General features: G+C 38.6%; 1 protein-coding gene across 3 annotated transcripts in view; it reads left to right on the top strand.

Moving 5' to 3' along the window:
- LOC149078373 (uncharacterized) overlaps positions 1 to 25,393 on the top strand; it is a 173,733-nt gene that overhangs the window by 67,161 nt on the left and 81,179 nt on the right. The window lies entirely within an intron of this gene.

Below are 25,393 nucleotides of genomic sequence, written 5' to 3'. Positions count from 1 at the left end.
TCTTCACAACATCCAGTCTTCTGTATATCTTGTATTAACAAGTGGAGAGCGACATTCATGTCATATTATGTGTTCATTCCTCTAATTTGCTTGTTCACATGACCCGTATTTTCCCCTTAATTTTGCTTTATTTTTCCTTTTATCCCCGTAATTGCTTCTTTTATTTTATAAAACAATGTTTCGTTTTTTCAACACCAAACTCAGTTTATTTCATAACCTTTATTAGAGTCAGGGATGAAGACCATTTGCATAATTTACAAATTATGTAATGAATATGACTATATTTCTCGCCAAGGGTTATTTTTACAAGCGATATTTGGCAATTTTTTTTTGCTGAAAATGAGCAACATTTTTGGCGAGAATTGGCGATGCTCCGTATTGATGATCCTAATCACCAGTATTTTTATCGATCAAATTTTCTCACACTTATATAATGTAACAACTTCATGTATTTGTAGTAGCGTTTATAGTAGCATTTGATTACCATCTGATTATATTTATTATGCTAAAAAAAAAGTGTCTTCCAGATGCCAACCTTAGTTGTTACATGACAAAATTTTGTGAAATCTTCGATGTCATAACCGAGTTTGACCGTATTCCATTCGATATCTTAAATCATGCCATTTTTAAGAACCCAACTATCAATTTTTTCTTGATTAACACTGGAAGGGCAAGACTACGTTATACCTGCAAGAGGTACCGGCATTCATTCATTCATTCAAACCGAGCACAACTCCGGTCTATCGCCATAGGCAATTTACTACCGATTGAGTTGTGCCGGAAGTATGAGTGTCCCCCCCCCCAAATACCCCGGGCCACGAAAGCGACTGTATGCATTCAACTGCCTGACACCCTTATTTAATTAAATACTAATTCGTGACTTCCTCCTTCTTCGCCTCGTCCTCATTGGAAGTCGGAGTCAGAGCCTGGATCGACCGGCAGTCATTTTGACTACTGCTGATTTTTTTTCAGCACCATATCACACTAAATTTTTAGAATAAAATGTAGCAAGCATTGTCCCACATGGCCATGGTTAATCTATTGATGTGGAAGAAATTTACTCTTTTTTAGCATACAGGGTATCAATAAAACGACTTTCCAAATAAATATGAAACTATTTACAAGATTTTTCATAAAAAAAAATATAGATAAACATTACACCAACATCACAACGTACATTCCTCCATTTTGATAATATGTGCCTTTTTATATGTATATCAAGGTCTTTTATATTCAGACTATTTAGTCGTTCGCGCACAAACACATGATCTTATATGTCACTACAAAAACTTTTCATTCTAAAAATTAATTTATAAAAGAGTACACAAATTTAAAGAAATATATCGTTGTGTTTCTTTTTAGTCAGTATTATCTGATTCAGACCAGTCACTTCCAGAGTCGCTACTTTCTCTTTCGGGTGGATATTGCAAAAAGTCATGATTTGCATTGTCAGAGTCTGCATCGTAAGTCTCCTCAGCCGCAGGTTCATTGTCCGAAATATAATTTTATTTCTGATAATATATCATTATTGTTCAAACACGTTCCGTCTTCTATAAGAGCCATTTCTACAGATTGTGAAGCTTTGTTCCCTAGGAAGCGTTCAAAGGAAGACTTATGAAAAGTCTTAACTAAAACAAAAACAGCTTGCTAGCTGAATGATCAGAAAAAAAAAGAAGTTACCTCAACTTTGGTAATAGACACTATCCCCAAAGCAGAATGTGCTGAAGTCTGCAACGTACGTCGCAGAAAAATTTGTAAGAATTTTAAGAAAAGTGCAAAAAAAAAAAAAAAACCCCACTATTACATGTATAGGGATTTTTACCGCAGAACATTTCCAGTCAGCTGAGGGCTCGTCTCAGAACAGTGCTAAACATTCTGCTTTGGGGGACACTATAGGTAAATAAGAAATGGTGCTTTGGTTGTGATTACATGAAGTTCTGCTGTCCTCGCCAATATCCTTTTCAGCTATCTTGCCAGAGTAACATGATGCAACACAAATATCATCATTTTATTTTTTTATTTTTCTTATCTGCTTGTAACTGGTGAGTACGTGTTGTGTTGTGCATGCCTGCAGCCAATGATAGGAATGAAAACCTAAAGCAAAAGAATCCAACCACATCGCCAAGAGAAAACATACAATTTACATATAGCAGCCAAAATGATTGCTGTGCTTGGCCGTTCTAGGTATAAACGATGATATCTTCCGAACAAAGATTTCAATGTCTTAAAATTTCAGTATACTAAGAGAAACACAGAAATAATGAAAAGTCACGAAAAATTGAATGTGTACTCCAAATACTGCCGAGATTATAACGTTTTTCAAAACCAAGAACCATCAAAATGACTGCTCCGACCGTTCTGGTGTTAAGAACAGTGGCGTACACAGAATTTTCTTAAAGGGAAAAGGAGTTACATTCTTCAGGTAGTAAACCGTTCTCACATGGCTGTGTAAACAGACGAGACAGTTACAATATGTGACAAAAATTTTTTTAATGAAAATGCTAGTGATACCTGAGAGTTGCAAAATTTAGAAATGCGTCTTTTCTATATCACGCCGTTTTCGATAACCCAACTCTCTTATATTCTGGTCGATATCAAAATGAAAAGATTTTCGGGATTTTCCTAATACCATTAAGACCAACATGTGGGATTTCTGAAGCATTTTTTTAAAGTGTGCTCGTAAACTCTCCTCCTCCCCCCCACAGTCGGTCTTTTTTTTGGCTCTTTCTCACCCCTGTCATGAGGAAATTCACTTTTCACTCATTCATGGAAACATGATGATGAGTTGAAAAAAAAAAAATCTCCCATATGAGATACAACGTTCATATTATGACCTATTTCTATCCACGCCCCATCGAGTAAAGTTGCTGGTGGTTTTTTTTTTCCTGTGTCTCCGCGTGTTTCCACCCTACAAAACCAAGTTTAGCAGCGACAGCGGCACTTTCGGTCGATATTTGTGTGTGTGTGTGTGTGCGTCTGTGGGGGTGATCTATATTTTTGGATGAGATAGATCTCTTTCTCTCTCTCCCTTCTCCATGTTTTCTCTGATGGTCCTGGAAGAAGATGGAGAGGCAGGCAGATGATCCATAACAGACCCTCTGGAATGTAATTCCTTTTCAAACGATCTGTGAAAATTTGTGGTACAAGGGGATGTTTACATCTCGAGGGGTTGAGTAGGGAATCTCCCTCAGGGAGGATGAGGACTCGACCCGTTTCTGAGATTTCTATTGTTGTTCTTATTTTGCTACGGCTGGGGAAGCCGAGATAACGAGATCGCTAAAGACTGTTCTTTTTTATCTCGAAGTTATTCTATGAATTATACCGATTCCCGTACAGCAGTGTTTCTCAAAGTGTGCGCCGCGCCTAGCTAGAGATGTTGATTTGCGTGTCTATTTACACTTTGAGGTGATTTTTTTATAAGTGAAAATATATGTACTAAAATATGTATGTACTAAATATATATATGTACTAAACTATTCTGGGTAGCCGCAGGTGAGGCAAGAGAGCAGCGGTTGGCAAATGTGTACGGTGACTATATACAAAATAATCTGGTATGGTAACAAGAAATTATAAATGCTTCTTTTTTGTATACAACGGTGGTTCTCAAACTTTCTGGAACTCGTGGCTCCCTCGGCCTGGTGATCATCAGTGCGCAGCTTTGCTTTGATGATAAAAAATCTGAAGCTTTTTCTCGTGTTGGTTGTCATTTACCCACGACTCTTTCGCCCTGGTGATCATTTATTCGATGCCTGGTCGCTATAATTCGGGACGCTCTCGTGGCAGCAACAATTGTGTGGATAGCCGATTAAAGTCGAAGTAATTGCTATTACCAACTACAGGGTGATTCAGAAAAGATGGGAAAAACTTTAGGAGGTGGTAGTACACACAAAAAACAAACAATTTTCATCAAAGAATGCACGATCTAAAATGAAATGCAAACGTGCTGCAAGGTGCCATTATCCCGTACGTTACAACTGTTAGAACGGTTGCACGCTGGAATAACTTCACAGGGTTGGTGTCCGTGCCTTCTATTCACTGTAACGCAGATTTGCATACCGTTTCTTCTTCCTCAGGTTACATTTGCATGCATTGTGTTCTATTTCTCCCGATAAATTTCAACATGAATGCCGTTTTAACGTTTGCGGAGCGGCCGTTTCGAAATGCGCCAGCGCGTTTGCGTTTCGTGTTAGACCATGCATTCTTTGATGACCATTGTTTGTATTGGTGTGTACTCTCACCTCTTAAAGTTTCTCCCATCTTTCCTAAATCACCCTGTGTAAATAAAAAAATACAAAAACAAAAGTATATAAACGGACATCAATATTCTCTGGTACGTGTTTGGAAAAGTTCCATGACACCTTTAGTTGGAACGCGATTAACTCTTTGAGAAACACCAAAGAGGTAATATGAAGTTGTACATCACACGGGTTTGAAGTTTCACTAAAATACGTGCTTGCTCTTTTTACGTTGTACAGTAGGACCTGCTATGTTAAACGCCTTGGACAGCTTCCCACATTGAAGGGTATCCTGGTCAGCTCCTTATATTGGACGGTATCTTAGACAATTTTGTCAACTTTTTCCTCATTATCTTGAACAACTTCCTATGTTGAACGGTTTTTTAATCTGAACCAATGCAAATCCTATAACCCACCCAGTCATGCACACATGTCCAATTTATTTCGTGCATTGGGCACCACATCTTTCTTGTTCGGACAATTTGAATGGAATCAAAGGATTCGAATCCAGAGAGGTTCCACTGTACTTACTCGAACAATATATTCATTCTGATGAGAGTTTATTGGGTGTCATGTCCTCCGCGCGTGGAATATAATATATCAATATTACAAATAAGTTTTGTCCGAAGTTCGATGAATTAGATAATTTCGCACCTATATGTCTCTGGAATAGTTCCTGGTGACAAACTGTCCCTATGGGAAAGTTAGCGGCTTTTTTTTCCCTTGTTGTTATAATGAGTGAAGAGCGAGAGCAGAGATGATTTCCTCTCCTCTCATATTCCCAGGAGGTTGTCGGGGGGGGGGGCCCGAAAGCTATGTAACAACGAATTGCGCAAGTGCGTGTGATATTTTTCTGGGCGGTCAGCGTCGCAGTCCTCTCTCTCTCTCTCTTTCCCCCCCCCCCCCCCCGCGCCAGAAACACTTCACCCTGGTCCAATCCTTGTTCCGAACCGATCCCATATATATTCAGCCCTTCCCCCACTTTTGGTACAATCCCGTCAATTACCAGGTTATTTGGTGACTCACCACGCTCTGAAAAAAAAAAAATTTGCCTGGCGTCCCGAAGAGAACCATGCAGGGGCCTCCCATGCTCGCCATTGTGGAAAATCTGAGCTCTTTTGTTCCCGAGGCCAGAGTGCTCTTTGTTCTTGCAAGTTGACAGAAATTCAGCGGAGCTTAACTTGGTGACTATGCAAATCAGCTTTAGTTGTTGTTTTTAAGGCAGGATGAATCGCTGGGGAAAATTGCTTCATTCATAGGCTTCTTTCTTCGGAAAAACATTCACAAATATACGGTGCTTCTTTTGTTTTATGGGGCTTTTTCGTTAAGGTTGTTCGTGAATCTAGTTTGGAATGGCCTTACCACGTTTTTTAATATGTGCGCGGAAGATGACATCGCTGAGTTTTGACTGACCCCTGAAATCTAAAAATTTGATAAAGTGGTCCCTACCATTCTTCGGTGAGATGAAGGTGTCTCCTCTAGCCTCAAATATGATTGATAACATTTTAATCCTCACCTTTTTTTCTATCAATGTTAAGGGCAAAGATCTATCTTATTCAGCTAAATCTCTCGGCTTATTAGCTATCAGAAACTGTAGTTTTTGATGCATTATGAATTAAAAGACTATTCCGAAAGTCACTTTCAGGGAACATAATTCGAAAAAAAAAAATTGTTGTGTGGACAGGACATTTTTCGGATAGCATTTGTTAAGCGAAACAAGTTTTTGCATTTTCTCTATTTGGAAATTAATTTTTTGAATATTCTCACTTTGGCAAGACATTTTTTAGGATAGCCTTCATTGGGCAAGACTAATTGATCTCTATTGGGTATTCATAATTTTTGATTATTGTATTTGTTCATTGTAGTTTATATTTATTGTTTGATTGCACTTGGCTAACCAGTCAATTAAATTGGTAACTAAATAAGAGAAAAGATTAATTAAATTGATACGCCCTCAAGTGATATTGACGGTTGGACACTCATTATTTGGACAAATTGTACCATTTACTCGAATCGGTAAATGAAGCTTTTCGTCGCAGTTACTCTCGAGAGTGAGAACTTCGACTTGCTTAGGTGAGACATTTTTGGATCGTGTTTTCTGGGCAGTACATTTGCGGATAGCTTTCTCTGGGCAGTACATTTTCGGATAGCTTTCTCTGGGCAGGGCATTTTGTAGTTGTCCTTCATTGGATAGGATATTTCCGTGTAGTGTTTTACGGGCAAGGCATTTTTCAATTGGACTTTATTGGGCAACACATTTTTCAGTTGGCTTTTATTGAACAAGACATTTTTGGATCGCGTTTTCTGGGCAAAACTTTTTCATATAACGTTTTCTTGGCAAGGCATTTTTGGATAGCTTTCTCTGAGCATGACAATGGCCTTTATTGGGCAAGAAATTTTGAGAACAGACACGTTTTCTTTTTCGGATAACCATTGCTGCTTAGATTTTCCGACAGTAATTTTTCCTAAAGCATTAATTACTATTGTTCCGTACTTTCTGTCTGGATTTCATCTTTTTTCTCTCCTTCTTTACAATCAGTTGAATTTAGACATAAATGATTCAGTGATTAACAGGAAAATATGCATATGAGTTGATGGTTTGTTAATATTGGCAGATTCTATGGAAAGTCAGAAAATTAGAAGAGGACCATTAATTACGATCTATTAAATTGAAGATCATTAATAAGTATTAAAAAAAAACATTTCTCCATTACTTCTGAATGCTGATACTGGAAATAATTTCGCGCATTGCTGGCCTTCCGGAAAAATGACTGCGCGCTCCCATGAATCGTCAACAACGAGACTATGTAGTGAGATTAGGGAGAGTACACAGAAAAAAAAGCAAGCAAAAGAAAGCCTCTTACTCTCTCGTTGGAGCAACTGGAGCGTGAAGACGTCACAATGGTTAAGATAACATCTGAAAAAAAAAAAAAAAATCCCGTTAATATAAAAAACTAGGGAAGACTTTTCTGTCGTTTCTACACAACCACTATGAATCATCACTTGGGATGGTCCCCATCCCCCCAGCTGCCACGAATCCATAAAAGAGAACGGTTTGTTGTTTATTCCTAATCCTCTATAACAAATAGTGAGGATATGGAAATTATAATGACAATCTGCCGAATAGGATATCACCGCGTATCAACAGATTACTCAATTTTCCATTGACCAGCACAACTACGAGCAGATAAGGTTGGTTTGTTATTACAAGATTAGTGGGAAATGAATTGGGCGGGGGGTGTGTCTAGATTGAGGCACGTGTTTCCTGGCATAGACGTCACTATAAAATATGTGTGAAGTGAACGGCTCTGAAGGTAATAAAGTGATTTTTTTCATTGGGCTGATCAAATAAGGAGCTCATTTTCAAAAGGGAACATCTCCACTTTTGCTAAAATTACAGTAGAAGAGTAAAAAGTAGAAAATGCTTTACAAAAGTAAAAAAAAATAGTCTAACAGATAGGAATCGTAGAAGAACATTTGAATGCTATATTTCTTGATCAACATTCAAGAGAGTTATCTACATTTGAATTTTGGAAATGCTCCGTTTCGAAAGAAAATTAGTGAAAATGTTGCCTTCTAATTAAAAGTTGAGCTGGTCCAAGTCTGGAAATTTCTACTTCACCTGTTGATTTCAGAAGGTTTTGCCTAGCCCTGGAAGATACCCTTATTTTCCTTTCGTTAGTGACATAAGAAACACGATCATTCTGCCGTGGAACCTCCCATAACGGACACTCCTCGTTAGCGACAAAATTTTCGGTCCCATGGGTGTCCGTTAGCGAGAGATGAAAAATATCGAAGTGTATGGAGAGAAAAGGTGGATATTTTCACCTTTTGATAGAAATTACTAACTTTACATTATAATTTGTACCAACAATATTCCCGTTTGAATAATTATGGTTTCAAAATCAGACAGAGCTTATCGCAAACATTCATAAATCGTTAGAAAATGCATTTAGAGGGAGGGGGAGATAGGACGATCGTCCCCACCCCCCCGTTCAGTGAGAAATTGTATTATTGGCATAGGCGGAAGGGTGGAGGAGGACATTCATCTCTACTCATTCACTATGCATACTCTCGGCGATTGACATCATCTCTCTATGATACTCTTCCCCTCCCCCGTTCGAGGAGCCTGTATCCGCTTGTGGTTCTACAGTTGGCGTCCCACTATGACTGGGTCCTGACGCAAGGTCAGATAATCAAGGTAAAAGATAATAAAAAGTCTTTGTTTGACATTAACCGCAGCCGGCGTCAAGAAAAGCCGTACTTTCTGTGAAATTTCAAAGGAAGACACTTGGTGGGGGAGAAAAGCTCCCGTTCCGTCATTATTCTATGACCTTTGTATTGAAAGCCAAAAGGTATAGCTTCCTCAAAGGCCCGAGGACGATGCTTGGACCCAGTCATAGTGGAATGCTAGCTCAAGGGCGCAAACATAGTCAGGCGACGACAAGGAGTGCATAATAGAGACTAGCGACGAAAAAAATTGTAATGTTCCGTACTACACCTTACATACTCGAGCCACTCTACGAGGCTACTCAAAGAGGCCACTCAACGAGGTGCGCGACTTGAAGAATCCGGTTTGTTTTTACCTCGATGTGCCGATTTTCGGTATATGCTGTGATTGGTTGGTTTCTCCCTATTTTTTCTCTACTTCTTCTGCGGATAAATCATCATCACCATCTCTCATCCTGACATTCAGAACCCCTTCCGCTATATTTTATCTATCCTCTTCTACTATTAGCAGACGTCTCTTCCTCAACCCCCCCCCCCCATGCATATTTTTCTTCCTAGTCGCAATTTTCGTATCGCTCATTATACGCTTCGCTCCACTATAACTACAGCCTTAGATTAAAAGTATTAGTTATATGCTAAATTATCTTAGACTATAGCCTTGACCCCTAAGGCTCGTCTACATGCGCACGCTAAGCGGTGTCCATGTAGGTGTCCATTAATTTGTTCACTGGGATTTCCCATCCATGTGTCGATTGTTGCAAATAATTCACCGCAAGCCAAGCAACATACACTGGATGAACGTCAAACTTGAGAAGGTCCGCCAACGAGGAATTCAACAAGGAGCTTGCGTTGCAGATATCTTTGATTTTGTATAGCTAAGACTGCGGTCGAACCGGGTTTTGCGTGGGGGGGGGGGGGGACAGAAGAGAAGAAACAGGGATAGCAAAAGCACACACGCGGTGAAAAAAGTCGGGGCGAGTAATAGTATTTAGACGTGCCTTCATATGTGTACAGTATATAATTGCTGAGCTATTGCAGAGTTGGATAATGATTACTCATAATAAGTTGTAAGGTCAGGGTTAGATCAATTGTATCAATAATGGGCTTATTTATCAGGCACTAGCTGGGTTTTTATGGCTTCGCTGTTCTCAATATTCTCTTCAATGTTTCTGTTCCTCAAATAAGAGTCATATATTACGTCCTAAGGGCCATTCCCGCAACACCGAGACCACCAGACTATTCGGTCAGTCGTTCGCAAAGAACCAATATCACGTGTGTGGGTGGGGAAGCGTTCCATCACGGATGAACTATTTGTAGAAGAGAGATGTGGTCGGACTTTCTTCCTATTTCGCGTGTTTGCTGTAGTGGAAGTATTGCAGTAGTTCCGTGGCTGCAGCAGAAACTTGTCCAAGGAAAACCCATTGGGAATTCTCCTCCCCCGGCCCATTCTCCCCAGGCCAAAAAGCAGCAGGAACCCGAGCTTTTAGCAGTGGGGTCCTCAGGGGCATTTCACATAAATCCTCCTTTTCTTCTTCTTTCTCCTAGTTCCTAGGCAATTACTGGATTTGGGGTCTGAAATTCCGGAATCCTTTTTGGACGTTGCCTAGCCACTCGTGCAGTGGTACCGTCTTAGCAACCTTTGCTGCCGTATTTGGAGGGGGGGGGGAAGAGGAAATAAGCTGTAGCCTCTGCTTTATCCCCCTGACCCTACAGTGTGTGTCCTTCTCTATTTCTCCTATATCTTACTTGCATTTGAGAGATTGAGAGAGAGCGGAATTGCTTCGGCGTCTCTATTGCGGGAACAAAGGGGTCGTGGTGGGCTGTTTGAAACTTACTCTTGTGAGTTGCCTTAACCAATATGTATTTATACTCATTTCCTTTCGTTGCCAGAGTTTGTTTTCCCTGTTTGCACAATTAGGGTAATGTGGTAAGTGCCTCGTGGAAATTGTTCCTCCCGTGAAATGAAGGTGGACGTTTTTCCCTGTTATTCATTAGGTTCACCTTCAATTTCCTTTTATTAGCAGTGACTGAGTGTGTTCCCCGAAAAACTCTCTTTCTCTGGCACGCCGAGACTTGATGGAAAAGGACTAAAATGGATGAGGGGAAGGGATGATGAAGAAACCAAAATGGAGAGGAAGTCTTCTTAGTTGCAGGCGAGTGGGGGGGGGGGGTCTCCAAAGGTGAAGTTAAGTCTCGATGAAGCTCCACCCACCAGATGATGTTTTTTTGTGAGTTCTTCCTTGTCTTGGGAGACGTTTTATTGCTGTTCTTCTATCCCTGCTAAGAAGGAGCCTGCCTGCCAGAGTACTTTAGGGAAAGAGTTGCTGCTTGCTGCTCACTCGTGGTGGTCGCCATCCTGTCTTTTTTTGTTTTGTTTTGTAATGAAATGGAAGAAGAGACATCTATTTCGATCAGTACAAAAGCCATCTAGGCATTCAGACGTTTTTTTTTTTGTAGGATATCATTCAATGGCTGTAACCATCAACATTTCTTGAATGGGTGATCGAATAGGTATAACAATCTATCTAAATTTCGTGGTGCAACCAAACTTGGACATATAACCGAGATTAGATGGATAGATAGATTGTGGAGTTACAACCGAACCCCACTGCCCCCACAGTGGTGGTCGGCTGAAGTTGGTTTTCTGCGGTCTCCCATCTGAAAAAGTCTCTCCGCTAAGAGCAGGTGATACCTACATAACATGAAAGTTCAAGCATCTACCATCTTTACTTCGAAATAGGGAACACAGATGGGTAGACACACTGGTGAGGACAAAAAACAAGCACAACTCTAACAACATAAATACGTTAGTGCCATGCATACGCATACATTCACGTAACACGTTTCAACATGTACCGATTCTTTAGAAATTCCTCAGAAGAATGTGTGCGAGGTGTTTGTTCGGTTAAAGTAGTAAGTAGTGATAGTACAACCAAACTCGGTTATCACGGCACCTCCGCTATAACGTCAATAAACGATCGTCCTGAGCTGTTCCCCATAGTGTAGCGGTGTTTCCCAACCTTTTTCCGCCATGTCACACGCAGCTTCTTTTAAAACCCTGATGCCCCCCCCCCCCTATAAAACACACACACTTGGAGGCGGAGGGGGGGGGGATGTGCTGCCCAAGATGATCGGAAATTGAAAGAAAAAAAAAGTTCTTTATATGCTGTTTTAATCTATTTCTGTGAATTTGGAAATTTTTAAAGGTTAAAAAAACTCGAAATTTCTTTGGAGAGATTCTCTCTGGGCTCACTTGCAACCTTAAATTAGCCTGCGTGCTCTCTCTCTCTCTCTCCCCCCCCCTTCGGAATCCGCTTTCAGGAAGCCCAAAATGTCTAAAGCAAGCTCAAGCTCTATAACCTGGTCTAAAGCATGAGTTTTCAACCTTTGAAGATAGTGGGGGAGGGATATTCCATGAAGCCTAATGGCCAATATGTCATGCTGTGTTTGGTTGGTATCTTGATTCTAGCAGTAGCGTCTTAACGGTTGGACCCAACGGAGCCCTAAATTATTGAAGAATTTTACTTATACTGAGATCACTTTTCCTTCAAATATGAAAATTTTCATTTATAATTCAATTACTTCCTCATTACAATAGGGTATTTCATTAATTTGCGATTTTTTTTTCATTGGATATGAATATTTATTTAATTCGGAAATTATTTTTTCATCAAATGTGGATTTTCATTATAATTCGAAAATTATTTTCCCACTAAATATGAATTTTTCATTAATTCTGAAAAGTAATTTTTTCCATCAAATATGAATTTTCATAACTCATTATTGCTCCCTTAAAAAAATCAAATTGCCCCCCCCCCCCGGTAAAAGTTATATCCCCCCCCTCCCTTGTGGGTCCTGGGGCCCCAATCACGGCCATAGAGAATAACGTCAACTAACCGCACTTTTTAAAACACTGATTTTGTGTTTTTCCGAACCTCTTATAAAAAACGATGGCCAACCAGTCAGCATCGTAATTTACCATTTTCACTTCAAAATATGCAAGACTGATAGTATAAATACCTTAGCGCTACGCATACACACGCACATCGTGTTCCTGCATGCAGTGTTGCCTACTTAGTTATTTTCCAACTGGATCTAGTCTTTTTTCGGTCATTTAGTTGTTTTTCCAGTCTTTTTCAAAAAACTTAGTATGTACCAGTGGTCTGTTATTAAATTTCGTTGAAAATGCGGGAATGTCCTGAGAAAAACGGGACGCATGGTCATCGAAATAATGACTAAAATTAATTGCGGTTGTTTAGACCCGGTTTCTAGTTGTTTTTGATGAAGAATCTAGTTGGAAATTTTTTTGACTGTTGGCAACACTGCCTGCTTATAACCAATTCGTTAGAAATTTCCAAGAGGAATGTTTATACGAGGTGCACGTATTGTTAATAAGGTGGAAGCAGTAGAATCAGCAGAGCACCATAAGCATTTCGGAGACTTTCTGTCTCTGAATACATTTCATAAATTCTCTGCGTCACTTCTTCAAGACATTCTCAGAGTTTCACGTCTTCCTGTTGCACAGTTACGGCTGTAGACAGCTCAGAACAGAGAGAAATCTTTGATTATAGATACCCAAACGCGTTTCATAGAAACCTCATCTTTAAAACCTCAACTTCGTTTTTAACGACACCTATGACTTCGCAGTTCCTGGAATTTTCTTAATGTTAAACCGAGTATAACTGTATCTGTTAAAAAAAATATAGTTATACATATGGGGTGCATGTGTGGTGTAGCGGCAGTGGTAGGTAGGGCCTCCAAAAAAATGGCTCGGGGATCCATGATGTTCTTAAGTGACCCACCTCGTTGGGCAATTTGCCTGTTGTGGCGTTGTATTTGTATTTAGCTTTGATAAGCTGGGTTATTGTGGGGGGGGGGGGGGTAGGTTGGGACTTGATGAAAATAAATTATATTGCTAGTCTTAGGCAGGGTTAGAAAAATATGGATTTTTTTTGGCATCGGTCATTTCTTAGGGAACAAGAAATGTTCCAACAACTTCGGGAAAACTGTCTGAAATCCTTTTTCGGACTTTTCTGAGACTTGGTGTGACCCCCCCCCCCCCCGTCTTTTTTTAAGCCACGCTGCAGGATTCCAATATTAAAACATTTGATAGAAGTAAGGAAGAGAATATTCTGAGAAGGGGAAAAACTCTGAAGCCCGGAAAACATTTGGAAAGGATGAAATTCTGAAGTATATGTCATGTCGTTTTTTGAGAGTTTTGGTCAGGGAAAGTCATGGGACGTTTTTGAGCTGTATATAGTGGGGGGGGGGGTAGTCGGGGAAATTATTGAGTTTTGGTCAGATGAAGTCGGGGAAATTTCGTCGGGGAAAATCGGATATTTTTTTTTTGTTTTGGTTAGGGACAGTGAGAGAAATTTTTGGTCACGGAAAGTCAATGAAATTTTCATGTTTTGGTCACGAAAAGTCAGGGAAGTTTTTGAGTTCCCGTCTGTGAAAGTTTTGCAGTAGGGAAATTTTTTTTTTTGATTTGTGTGGGACAGTCAGGGGGCATTTCTGTGCTTTTGTCAGAGGTGGTCGTGGAAATTTTTTAGTTTTGGTCGCCGAGAGTCAAGGACACTTTCAAATTTTGGTCTGGGGAATTTTTGAGATTTTGTCAGAGATCGGGGAAGTTTTATGAATTGTGTTGAGGGAAAATCACAGGGAAAGTTTCCAATTCGGTCAGGAAAAATGATCGAGCAGATTTCATTGGGCGTGCCCTGCTGTCATAAGTTCCGAAAACTTTTCTTGTTGCCCTCAGACTCCAACTTACTTATCACACACACAAAAAGGCCCCAATTCTAATTCTAAGTACTTAATCCTCAGGAATTACCACAAGATGTAAAACCACATTTCAACAAAAGACCAGATTCATGTACCAAAGGCAATTGACATATTCCATTCGCGATATCACCGCGTGACGTTTGAAAAATTCTCGAGGTAATAAACCCAAGATAATAAATTTATTTGACCAATTACTTGACAAAGTCTGGGCCTAATAAAAGGTGTTGGTTAGTGTGTTATAAATAATAATAATACACTTCTGTGTGTTTTTATTTTTTCCTTCACTCGAGTGATGGCACTTCACCAAGTTATCGGCCTCATCGACGTCTACTTTCATTTTTTTTTTTTTTGCTCTTTTCTCCCCTGCCTCACGCTCGAATTAAATCTGCCCATTAATATCAGCTGCAACGTGATTATCGTCATCGAAAGGGTCATCAAAGAATAAATAATAATAAAAAATTGTGCATTCACATGCTGCCTGGCATAGTATGTTCGGAGAAAGATAGGGTGTGTGTGTGTGTATGGGAAAAAAATCGATGAAGGGAAGGGGAGGGAAAATCGATTGAGAAAGAAAAAGGCGAATCGATAAAATGCGGCTCTTCTCTCTGTATCCGCGGTTGGGCTGCAGCAGCAGCAGCAGCAGTCATTGAACGAACTGAAGGCCATGGTAAGATAGAAAAAAAAAGTTACTATAAAAAAAAGGGCTAAAGGTAGAAAGGGAATTTTGGGCCACTGCCAGATGTAGTTCCCGCATTTTTTTTTGTTATTTTCCATCCTGTAAAACTCCAAGTACTACCATACAGCTGTAAAAACCCGTTACCAGAACACAACACATTGCATGAATCTATGCATAGGTAGGCCCTAACTCTTTTTCCTATGGCTGCTGGATTTTTTTTTTTTGTACCCCTTTTGTGCCGCCAGCTGCCTACCCGCTTTAGCTTAAAGTTATAATTTTTTTTTTCTTCCGAATTACGTTACTGTACACTAATGTATGCACCGTTATGACTTGTAGGGTTATGTCAAGGCGCAAAATCCGTACTCCATATGTGGTTGTATGTGTAGGTCTATTATTATTATTTTCGTACTTACCTAGTTGTATTGGACGGTTGTGACCTGCAGGAGTTCAAACGTTTAAGGTCAATTCCCCTTAAGGATTTCGATTTCGTCTACCCTGGGTTCAAATGTGGTCTGGTAGGTGATGCCGTTGTGTAGGGCTTGAATTCTTTTTTTTGAATGGAGAGATTCCTTCTCTTTGCACGTTTCTCTGATATTCATGGAAGACTGTTCTAAAAAATTTCGAATTTTTGAAAAAATGAGAAGTTTTTACTACATTCGAATCCCGTTATAACGAACGCCAAGAGACCGGAGGAATCACTTCGTTACAAAGGAATTCCAGCAGGTTACCTAGCATTGTTCCTATGTAAACTTATTTGGGGAATTAGAAAAGTGTTCGTTAAAACGGGATTTTCGCTATAACGGTATTTGTTAAAATGGGATTCGACTGTATTTCAAGTTTAATATATATATAGCCCGAACTTTAATATAAGCGTTTAATACAGTCGAATCCCGTTCTAACGAACGCCAAGACACCAGAGGAATCACTTCGTTAAAACGAAATTTCGTTACAAAGGAATTCCAGGTCACCTAGCATTGTTCCTATGCAAAGTTATTTGGGAGATTAGAAAAGTGTTCGTTAAAACGAGATTTTCGCTATAACGGTATTTGTTAAAATGGGATTCGACTGTATATCAAGTTTAATATATATATAGCCCGAACTTTAATATAAGCGTTTAATACAGTCGAATCCCGTTCTAACGAACGCCAAGACACCAGAGGAATCACTTCGTTAAAACGAAATTTCGTTACAAAGGAATTCCAGGTCACCTAGCATTGTTCCTATGTAAAGTTATTTGGGAGATTAGAAAAGTGTTCGTGAAAACGAGATTTTCCCTGGGGGTTTGTTACTTGAACCCAAATTTCAATAATTTATTTATTTTTTTGCTTTTCATTAAAATTTTGGTTTGAAAAACCATGGAATCTCTTAGGCTGACATTACACTTTGATAAAATTATTTTATGAAACTTGAAAAATGTAACCAATAAACACATCTGTTACATTCGAACGAACTCAACTGATCCGCCTATTGGTTGCATTTTTCAAGTTTTATAAACGAACTTTTATAAAACTTTTATAGTGTAATCACGGCCTTAGAAAAGTATTGCAAAAGTAATAAAAATGAGGTTATCGGCATAATTACTGTTTTTAAGGATATCCGTGGGTAAGAAGCTTACTGAAATTAGCGATGGGACGAATAGTGATTTGGCCGAATACCGAATATGATTCGGCTGCCGAATATATCAATTTTCTTAAAATTTATTACAATTATAAATGAAAACTGGTGTTTTTGATTGAAACTGAATTTTTGTATTATGCATTGAAAGATTTTTGTAGCTTTGATACTTCGACAATCAAATTTAACGATGATATAATGATATTGTATTTCAAAGAATCAATCAATTTCAAATGAAGAATCAATTATATTTGATAAAGAATCAATGAATGTATTTTTTTTTAAACACTTGTATGTACGCTATGCAGTCAGGTTTGTGAGACATAAGGGGAAAAGAAGGTGTGTGATATGGTGTGTTATGTCAGTGGTTCTCAACCTTTGGAAGCCCACGGCCAACACCTTCTAAAGAGCCCCTCTTCTTTAGAAGAGTGTTGCCCGGTTGGTTTGTTTTTTGTGAATGGAAGGCCCGGTTATACACACAACTAATGTGAACTAAATGGGTAAAAATGAAACGGTGAACCACACTCACGGCCCGGTTTAACCGATGTCAGGGCCCAGCGGTTGAGACACACTGTGCTATGTATGCTAACACACAGTCAGCTCATTTCTCTCTTACACACATGCAGATGGAAAAAATGAGTTCCTAGAATGTCCTGATTGTTCAGTTTGGTATTAAAAACTGCTGTATGCACTGAAGTCATTCAAGTCTGTAAGGCTTCTTTTAAAATGCGTTTTCGCTTACCTTATTTCGTTGTACATCAAATGGTTCAAAATCTCTCCGAAAGAGAAGGGTTTCTAGGAAGTGATTCTGAAGTGGGTAAAATATTAATCTGGCTCAAGTGACTGTTATTCATTGGATTCATTTTGATTTGCGCACAAATGTAGTTCACGCCGTAGCTGTTTTATGATAGCTGATGCATCCATATCAACTGAAATGTTCGTTAGCCGAATCCACATTCGTTAGCAGAGGCAGGAAAACGTCGAAGAAAAAAAAAAAAATTTTGTCATCCAAAAATTTCGTAAGCTGAGGCGTTGATTCACCTCAAAATTAATATAATTTTTTAAAAATTAGTTTGATGTACAGATGATATTCGGCCGAACCGAATATTCCGCAAATGGGTCGAATACCGAATAGTAACCAACTATTCGTTCTATCACTAACTAAAATGTTTACTGTTTGGGTCCCAGTTAGACCTACTTGAAAAGAATAAGGCTCTTTATTTCGAGAAATACGGTATTTTATTCTGCCAATACATCCGTAAATCGTGCACAACAAAGTAAAATAACGAATGGGAATATATTTATCGGCTGGAAGTTTTATATAATCTCGTCTTTTTATCTCTATTTTTGAGCGTGCGCCATTTTCCTTTCTTTTCTTTTTTGGCGTCCACTTTTGCTGCTGCCGTAATTGCTGTAATTGAGCTAATCATGAGAGACTTCCTTTTGACAGCAGACATTCGATATCACCTCCTCTCCGCTCTCTTTATGTCTCTTCTAAAGATGACGCCTTGAGCACTTACAAGAGAGAGAGAGAGACTACACCTATAGAAATAAATAAAAAAAGCGAAATATGTTTCAACTGAGAATAATTCTGTTTTTAGTGCCGTTTTATATACAATGTATAAAGATAACACCGTGATATTTATCGATTATAACCGACGGCGATCTAGACAGATTTCTCGACGTAGAACTCTTGTTTAATTTAGCTTGGTTATATAATCAATGGAAGAAAGAGAAATAGCTCTAGCTTTTCTTCTCTTTGTGTGCGTGTGTCTTATTTTTTATTTTCTCGTCATTTTAAGAATTTGCGACTGAGACTAATCGCGATTAGAGAATATGTATTTTTGATTTTAGAAACATCTATAACACCGCTCTTCAAACGCTGGTGTGTGTAAGAATTACCCGCCGGCGCGTGAAATACGAGTACAAGGTGGCCACGAAGTCCTGTACACATTTTAATTCCTCCGCTCACAAGCGATTGGTAGCGAATTTGGATGATCTCTATTTGACGAATCGGCGATAAATATGGCAACCTAACCACACGTTGGGAAAAGAAGTAGAAGAGGAAGAAATTTTCCTATTTGTTTTGTTTAGCCGGTTACGCCGATTATTTTTTCCTATTTATTTATTACCGGTCTTTAAGTTATCTCTTCTATTTATGTATATTTTGCCGGGCCACAAACACTTTCCTTCCATTTCAGCAGGTTCGCGAAATCGTCCCGCTATTTTCACCGGTCCGGTCTAATGTTTTTTGTTAAAATTTCAAGAACATTGGTCTATTATACGCTCAGTCGTATCCTGATTGAACGAACCTGATAGGGCTGAAATTTTTATTTGTTGAATCGAGAAAAATCGCTGAACTAAGTCTGAGAAATATTTTTACCAAAATATCAGGGACATATGCTAATATTCGATTAAACTGAGGGCAAAATTGGATGAGGAGGCAAGAACTGAAACCTGAAAAAACATGGAGGGGAAAGATTTCTAATAATAATATTTCTTTCTTCGACAGTTTTGGTCAGAGGAAGTCAGGGCAATTTCTGAGCTTTTGTCAGGGAAAGTCGGGCTAATATTAAGAGTTTTGATCAGGGAAAGTCGGGATAATATTTGAGTTTTGGTCAGGGAAGGTCGGGGCAATTTCTGAGCTTTTGTCAGGGAAAGTCGGGCTAATATTAAGAGTTTTGATCAGGGAAAGTCGGGATAATATTTGAGTTTTGGTCAGGGAAGGTCGGGGCAATTTCTGAGCTTTTGTCAGGGAAGGCCGGGGCAATTTCTGAGCTTTTGTCAGGGAAGGCCGGGGCAATTTCTGAGCTTTTGTCAGGGAAGGCCGGGGCAATTTCTGAGCTTTTGTCAGGCTAATATTTGCGTTTTGGCCAGGGAAAGTCAGGGCGATTTCTGAGCTTTTTTCAAGGAATGTCGAGCCAATATTTGTGTTTTGGTCAGAGAAAGTCAAGGCAATTTTCGAGTTTTTTCAGGGAAAGACGGGGCAGTTTTTCAGTTTTGGTCAGGAGAAAGTCAGGGAAAAATGATCAAGCATATTTTGCTTTGAACCCTGCAAAAGGTCGAAATGATTACAAGCAGACACACACACACAGAACTTTAAAATGGTTGAATGGAGTTCAATGAATGGAATTTTACTTTATACGTAAATACGAGCTATAATTCGAACCTAAACCATAGTATAGGGTCGCACCTGGTTCAAGATAACCACATTTAAACGAAATCGGTCTTCTGATTCTTCTTGAATGGGGGCTTATGTAGTAGTTTCTTTCTCTTTGATAATAATTTTTTCTAAGTGGAAAAAATATAAGAAGTCATAATGTTTTTTTCTTCGTTTGGGGCCTGTCTGAGGTTCACGGCAGGTGTTTCCTGTTATTTTTCTTATACTCGTCCCATCTCGTTAATGAGGTAACTCTGTATGACCTAAATGCTTCATTTCTTAGTTCACTAGAAAAAAATAGTTATATGCCTTATTGTTTTTATCATCGCGACCTTGCATTCGGTGACACCATACAAGTCGCACATGGAAGCTCTTTTGCTGAAGTTTCGGAAACTATATTTTGCAAAATTTAAAAAGGAAATCAAAATTGATAGGCAGAGAAACTATAAATTATTTCTTAGAAAATAGGTGTGAGCAACATAAATTTTCTTCGTCCTCCCATGGAAAATTTCACCACTCAATCGAGTACAGTACAACCTTTCGATGACGAACACCCGTGGGACAAATTTTGCCCGCTAGCGGGGAGTCTGCTAATGGGGAGTTATGATACAGCGGAATCTCGTTTGTATGACTTTTGTATTTGCTTCCTATACATTTTAATTACCGTCAAAGTGATACGCCGGCGGTTATGCGCAATCAGCAATGGTCTCCATAAAAAAAAGTTCTCATGTTGTCATCTCTTTATTAAACCAATTAATTATTTTTACCCGTACATGATACGCGCACTACAAATATTTTGCAATAAAAACTAAATTAAAAATTAAGTGAATGTTTAATCTTCAAAAGGTATCAACAAACAAAACCAATATTCGAATTCATAATCTTAGACAGAGATCTTTAACCTTTCTCTAGTCGAGAGCACTGCCTGTATCCATCATCAAAAGAAGAGCACCCTTTCGTCAAGTTCGACATTCGAAAGCAATTTGTACAAGGTGTTTTGATTGGAACGTTGATCAAGTGCTCGCGAGCACGAAATCCAACACGAGTATCGAGCGCTGTGGATGAACGCGAGTAACGGGTTGAAGATGCCTGATCTTAGACCATAGTCATGTTCAGTTAAGTAAGTAATTAATTGACGATTTATCATATTTACCGACAAGAGCTTGGGACATGATCTTGTGGAATGTGATAAATTCTTCGTTTATCACCGAAAATCAATAAATTAGAGTTTGGAGAAAAAAAAAAATTAAAGTACTGTTGCTATTGGGAGTGTCTGCTAACGGGGAGTGAAATATATTTTGAATCCCTATTCCACGAGACCGGGAATCCCCGAAAAGTGTCCGTGAACGGGTAGTGTTCGTTAGGGAAGGTTTCACTGTAGCTCATGCACCAATGTCCGCTTTGAATTTTTGTGTTATCGTGTTAGCGTAACACTTCGGAATCATCTTTATTAACCAACAAAACAGTGAATTGATTGTGCCCAACGTAAAAAATATTCAATTCGTATTAAGCGACAATTATATTGAGCAAGTTTGCCTTCAGTAGGTTCGCCCATACTCCCATTTTAGCATCAAGTTCTAGATAAATTTGTATTTTTAAGTCCTCTTCTCTCTTCTCCATCCCCCCGTACGGGAATATGTCTTTAGGAAATATATAAAATTTCAGTTTGGTGTAGAAACTAAAATAATTAAAAAAAAAAAAGTTGTGCTAGGCCTATGTAATGATTTTACGAGATGCCTATAGATTTGGCAGTTGATAAATTGAAAACCTTTATTTCAAGCAACAGCTGACGGTTTAAAGCAGTTTTAATTGCATTAATATTCCTCTCATTTGTATATTATTTTCCTAAAATTAATTTTATATTTAGGTTTTTAGGGCATAATTTTTATGGAGCATTTTCAAGCAGTTGTTTGGTCATAAAAACCTTTGCCCTAGCGCAGGGCTTGGCAAATCCCAGGTGCCAGGTAGAATTGCTATAGGCGCCCAAAAAATTTCTTTGTGTAGTTACTAGATTGCAGGTTGAGAGTAGCACAAAATGTTTGGAATTTTGTAGCAAAGCATATCTGTCAACACCTGAAAGAGGATCAAAAGTCACAAAAGAAGCATTATTTTGAACCTTCCCTTAGGGTAAAAATTTTTTTTTGCACCTAGATTTTTTTGCGATTTCTCCTGCCCTGCCCTAATGATCACTTTCTAGGATGCTTCCTAGGATGATCTTAATCCTGGTAGCGAGAGAGTATTTTAATAGAAATACAAACTGGATGCCGCTAATCGACACATTGCTGGGATCAATGTTTGACTTATTTTTGTGGCTGTTGCGCGTAGTGCAATGATTCCCGAAGTGTGGGTCCTATTAATGAACTGGGGCGGAGGGGATCGCGAGAAATTCTCCAAAATGAAAAACGTCCAAATAAGATATTTATTTTCGAAAAAAAAAAAAATCAAAAATCTGGGTGAGTTCAGAAAGAATCTTTTGATTCCAAAATTCTATATCAGCGAAAAATTAAAAATGTCCCGGAAAAACGGGACACACGATTCGTCGTGATAAGGCGGGACGCACTTTAAAAAGTTTGGGAATTCGGTGTAGTGCATCTCGTTCCCTACTTTGGACAGCCTGCCTCTCCCAGTTTGATTAGAACATTGGAAAAAAGTGAATGTACATTGTTTCCTGTCGTAAATTCTTACGTTCTTGATACTGCAGTAAAAAAACCAACAAAGAAAAAAAAACCCCCCGCGTATTAAAGTGCCGTTCCGGGTATGATACGGACGAACTTATCCCAGGAAGATGGTAAAAAAAGAGAGAAACCGTGAAACCGGTAATCACTGATGCTAATTAATTACTTGGATATGGAAATCGTGGGAAGACGAGAACTTAAACGATCTGTGTGTAATCGTCGGAGTGAAAATGCACCCTGTTTGTTTCTCGTGCCGGGATTTTTTTCTTATTTCCCGCTTGTTGGCTGTCACTTTTATTATTTTGTGTGTGTGTGTGTGTGTGTTGTTGGACTTATGCCAAGACCCTGGAACTCTGCCAATCGACCAGAAACCAGCTGTCTATGCAAATAGCCGAAAGTGTACTCACCTCTTGGATGGATTGGCAGCGTCTGGCTTGTGTGTGTGTGTATATATATATACACATATATATTGTCAGTTACGCTTTTATTTTTTTTTTCTTCTCTCTTGTGACACTTCTTTATCTTTCTTATTTTTCTGTTAAGATATGATTTTTTCTCCTTCGTCTATCTTCCCCGGAGTATTGTTTGTAAATGATTCCGTTGTGAATTTGTCAAGTTGGAAAGCGATTTATATAATTCTGTGACGTTGAAAGACCTTGGCCATGGTTATTTGGTGTTTCTTTTATTCCATCTTTGTACTTTTTTTCCATTTGTGGCTCATTTTTTTTTGTTTTCCTGCTATTATTATTTGTGTGTGAGAGAGAGAAATTGCTCATCTTTCTCTTACCTTCCTTAACAGTTGATGTTATTTTATGGGCTTTATGCAATGACACCCTTTGTGTATCCAGTTCAACTTTGTTCGGAACGTTCTCCAAGAGACTTGAGAATGATATCGACCCCGAGTAAGGAAACATCGAGCAAGTACTTGTGAAGTAAATGAACGTGAAATCAACGGTTTTTCTTAGTAAGTGGAAACAACACATTAACCGGAAACGTCTCGAGTAGTTTCCTCTTGTAATTATTTTTCTTAAATGTTCTTCAGATGTGCTGTTTCGTTTTCGAAATCTTGAAACATTTCACAATTTTTATCCCATATATACGTTACGTATAAGACGAGTGTAAATTTCTGCTTATAATCCGAAGATGAGAATTTCATTACTTTGTGAAAAGAATGCCATCGTATAATCCGCGCATACAAATTGCGTTCACCAATAATGAAATATTAAGGAATGGTAACAACACGGGTCCTTGGCCACGTTTTGTAAAAAGAAATGCCGATTTGATCACATTTACCGATGTCTGACAAAATTTTGAAGTAGTCCATCGTACACGTGTCGAATCCCGTTACGTGTAAATGCAAAATTCCACGATTGTAAGGTAGATTTGTATTAGGAACATGTAAATTCGCATACAGACATACAGAAATTTGATTTTGTTATTGTTATCGTCAGCTTTGTTGCTGCGAGAATTGTTATCTACAGTTGTGTTGGAGTTATTGTTATGCAGTCGAATCCCGTTATCACGAACTCCAAGAGACCGGAGAAATCACTTCGTTATAACGAAATTTCGTTGTAAAGGAATTCCAGATTTTTGCATTGTTCCTATGTAAACGTATCTGGGGGAAAAGAAAAGAATTTCGTTAAAAAACAGGATTCGACCGTATGTTGAAGCCATTATTGTTACCTTGACTACTGTTGAAGCAGCCATTGTCATTTTCTATATCGTTTCAGCATCCGTTTTTGATGAGGTTAAGGCACCATTGTTAATTTGAGCATTGTTCAATCTCTATTGTTGGCTGTAGCATTGTTTTAATCTATTTTTGGCTTATCATTGTTTCAAACTGTGGTTTGCTTTAACATTGTTTCAACCTCCATTGTTATCTTGTGGTATTTCTGTTTTCATCTGCTAGTGTTTCTGTTTTCATCTGCTAGGGTTTCTGTTTTCATCTGCCAGTATTTCTGTTTTTATCTATCAGTGTTTAAACCTGTATTGTTATCTTGTGTTTCTTCTTGCATGTATCAGTGTTTCAACCTCCATTGTAATCTTGTGTTTCTGTTTTCATCTATCTGCGTTTTTTCTTCTGTTGTTATCTTGTGTTTCTATTTTTATCTATCAGTGCTTGTGTTTCTATTTTTATCTATCAGTGCTTGTGTTTCTATTTTTATCTATCAGTGCTTGTGTTTCTATTTTTATCTATCAGTGCTTGTCTCTCCATTGTTATCTTGTTTCCCTGGAATTGGTGTTCAACCTCCCTTTTTACTTGTGTGTGTTTATTTTTTTTCATCTATCAGTGTTTCAACCTCTGTTATTATCTTGTGTATCTGTTTATCTCTCTAAAAATGTTCCTCCTCCATTGTTATCATAAACATTGTTTCAACCTCTGTTGTTATCATGAACATTGTTTCAACCTCCATTGTTATCTTGTGTTTCTATCGCATCTATTAGTGTTTCAACCTTTATTGCCAGCAGTGTTGGAGACGCTTCCTTTACGACTTCAAACTTATATTAATAAAACATTTTAATGAAGGGGGATATAATTTTGTTATAATTACAATAAATTCATGGGGGGTAATAAGTAATTGGGAGCTATAATTTTTTTTGTGAAATCATTTTGCCAGTTTGAGCGCAAAATGAATCAAAATATGCCAATCCAAATACATTCCATTCTGTTGAAAAAAAAACTTCCACGAGTCAAAATAATGAGTAAAATGAAACACGCCTGGCAATTCTTGGACTATCATTTCTTAGTTCCCCGTGAGTATTTATCACTTTCATCGACTTCCGCAGGGGAATGTACACGAAAATGTCTCGGAAATTATATCAATCATGATCATCATCATAACGAGTAGGCCTACTTAGTTCGCGAAGTTCACAAATACCTGCACTAGTGGTTATTCCTTTCTACGAACCGCCAATCCAGCATAAGTATATCCCTCGCCCTCTTTTTCTTTGATCAACCTATCTTTTTGCTTCAGGTGTGTGCATCTTTTTAAATCCCTCCTTTAGGTAAGAGGGGAAAATA

Source organism: Pholcus phalangioides, unplaced genomic scaffold, assembly GCF_987345545.1.
Source record: "Pholcus phalangioides strain wild (caught in Gottingen) unplaced genomic scaffold, Ppha-v1.0 ptg000014l_1, whole genome shotgun sequence".
Classification (NCBI taxonomy): Eukaryota; Metazoa; Arthropoda; class Arachnida; order Araneae; family Pholcidae; genus Pholcus; species Pholcus phalangioides.
Note: the sequence above shows the minus strand (reverse complement) of the source record. Positions and strands in the feature narration are given on the sequence as shown.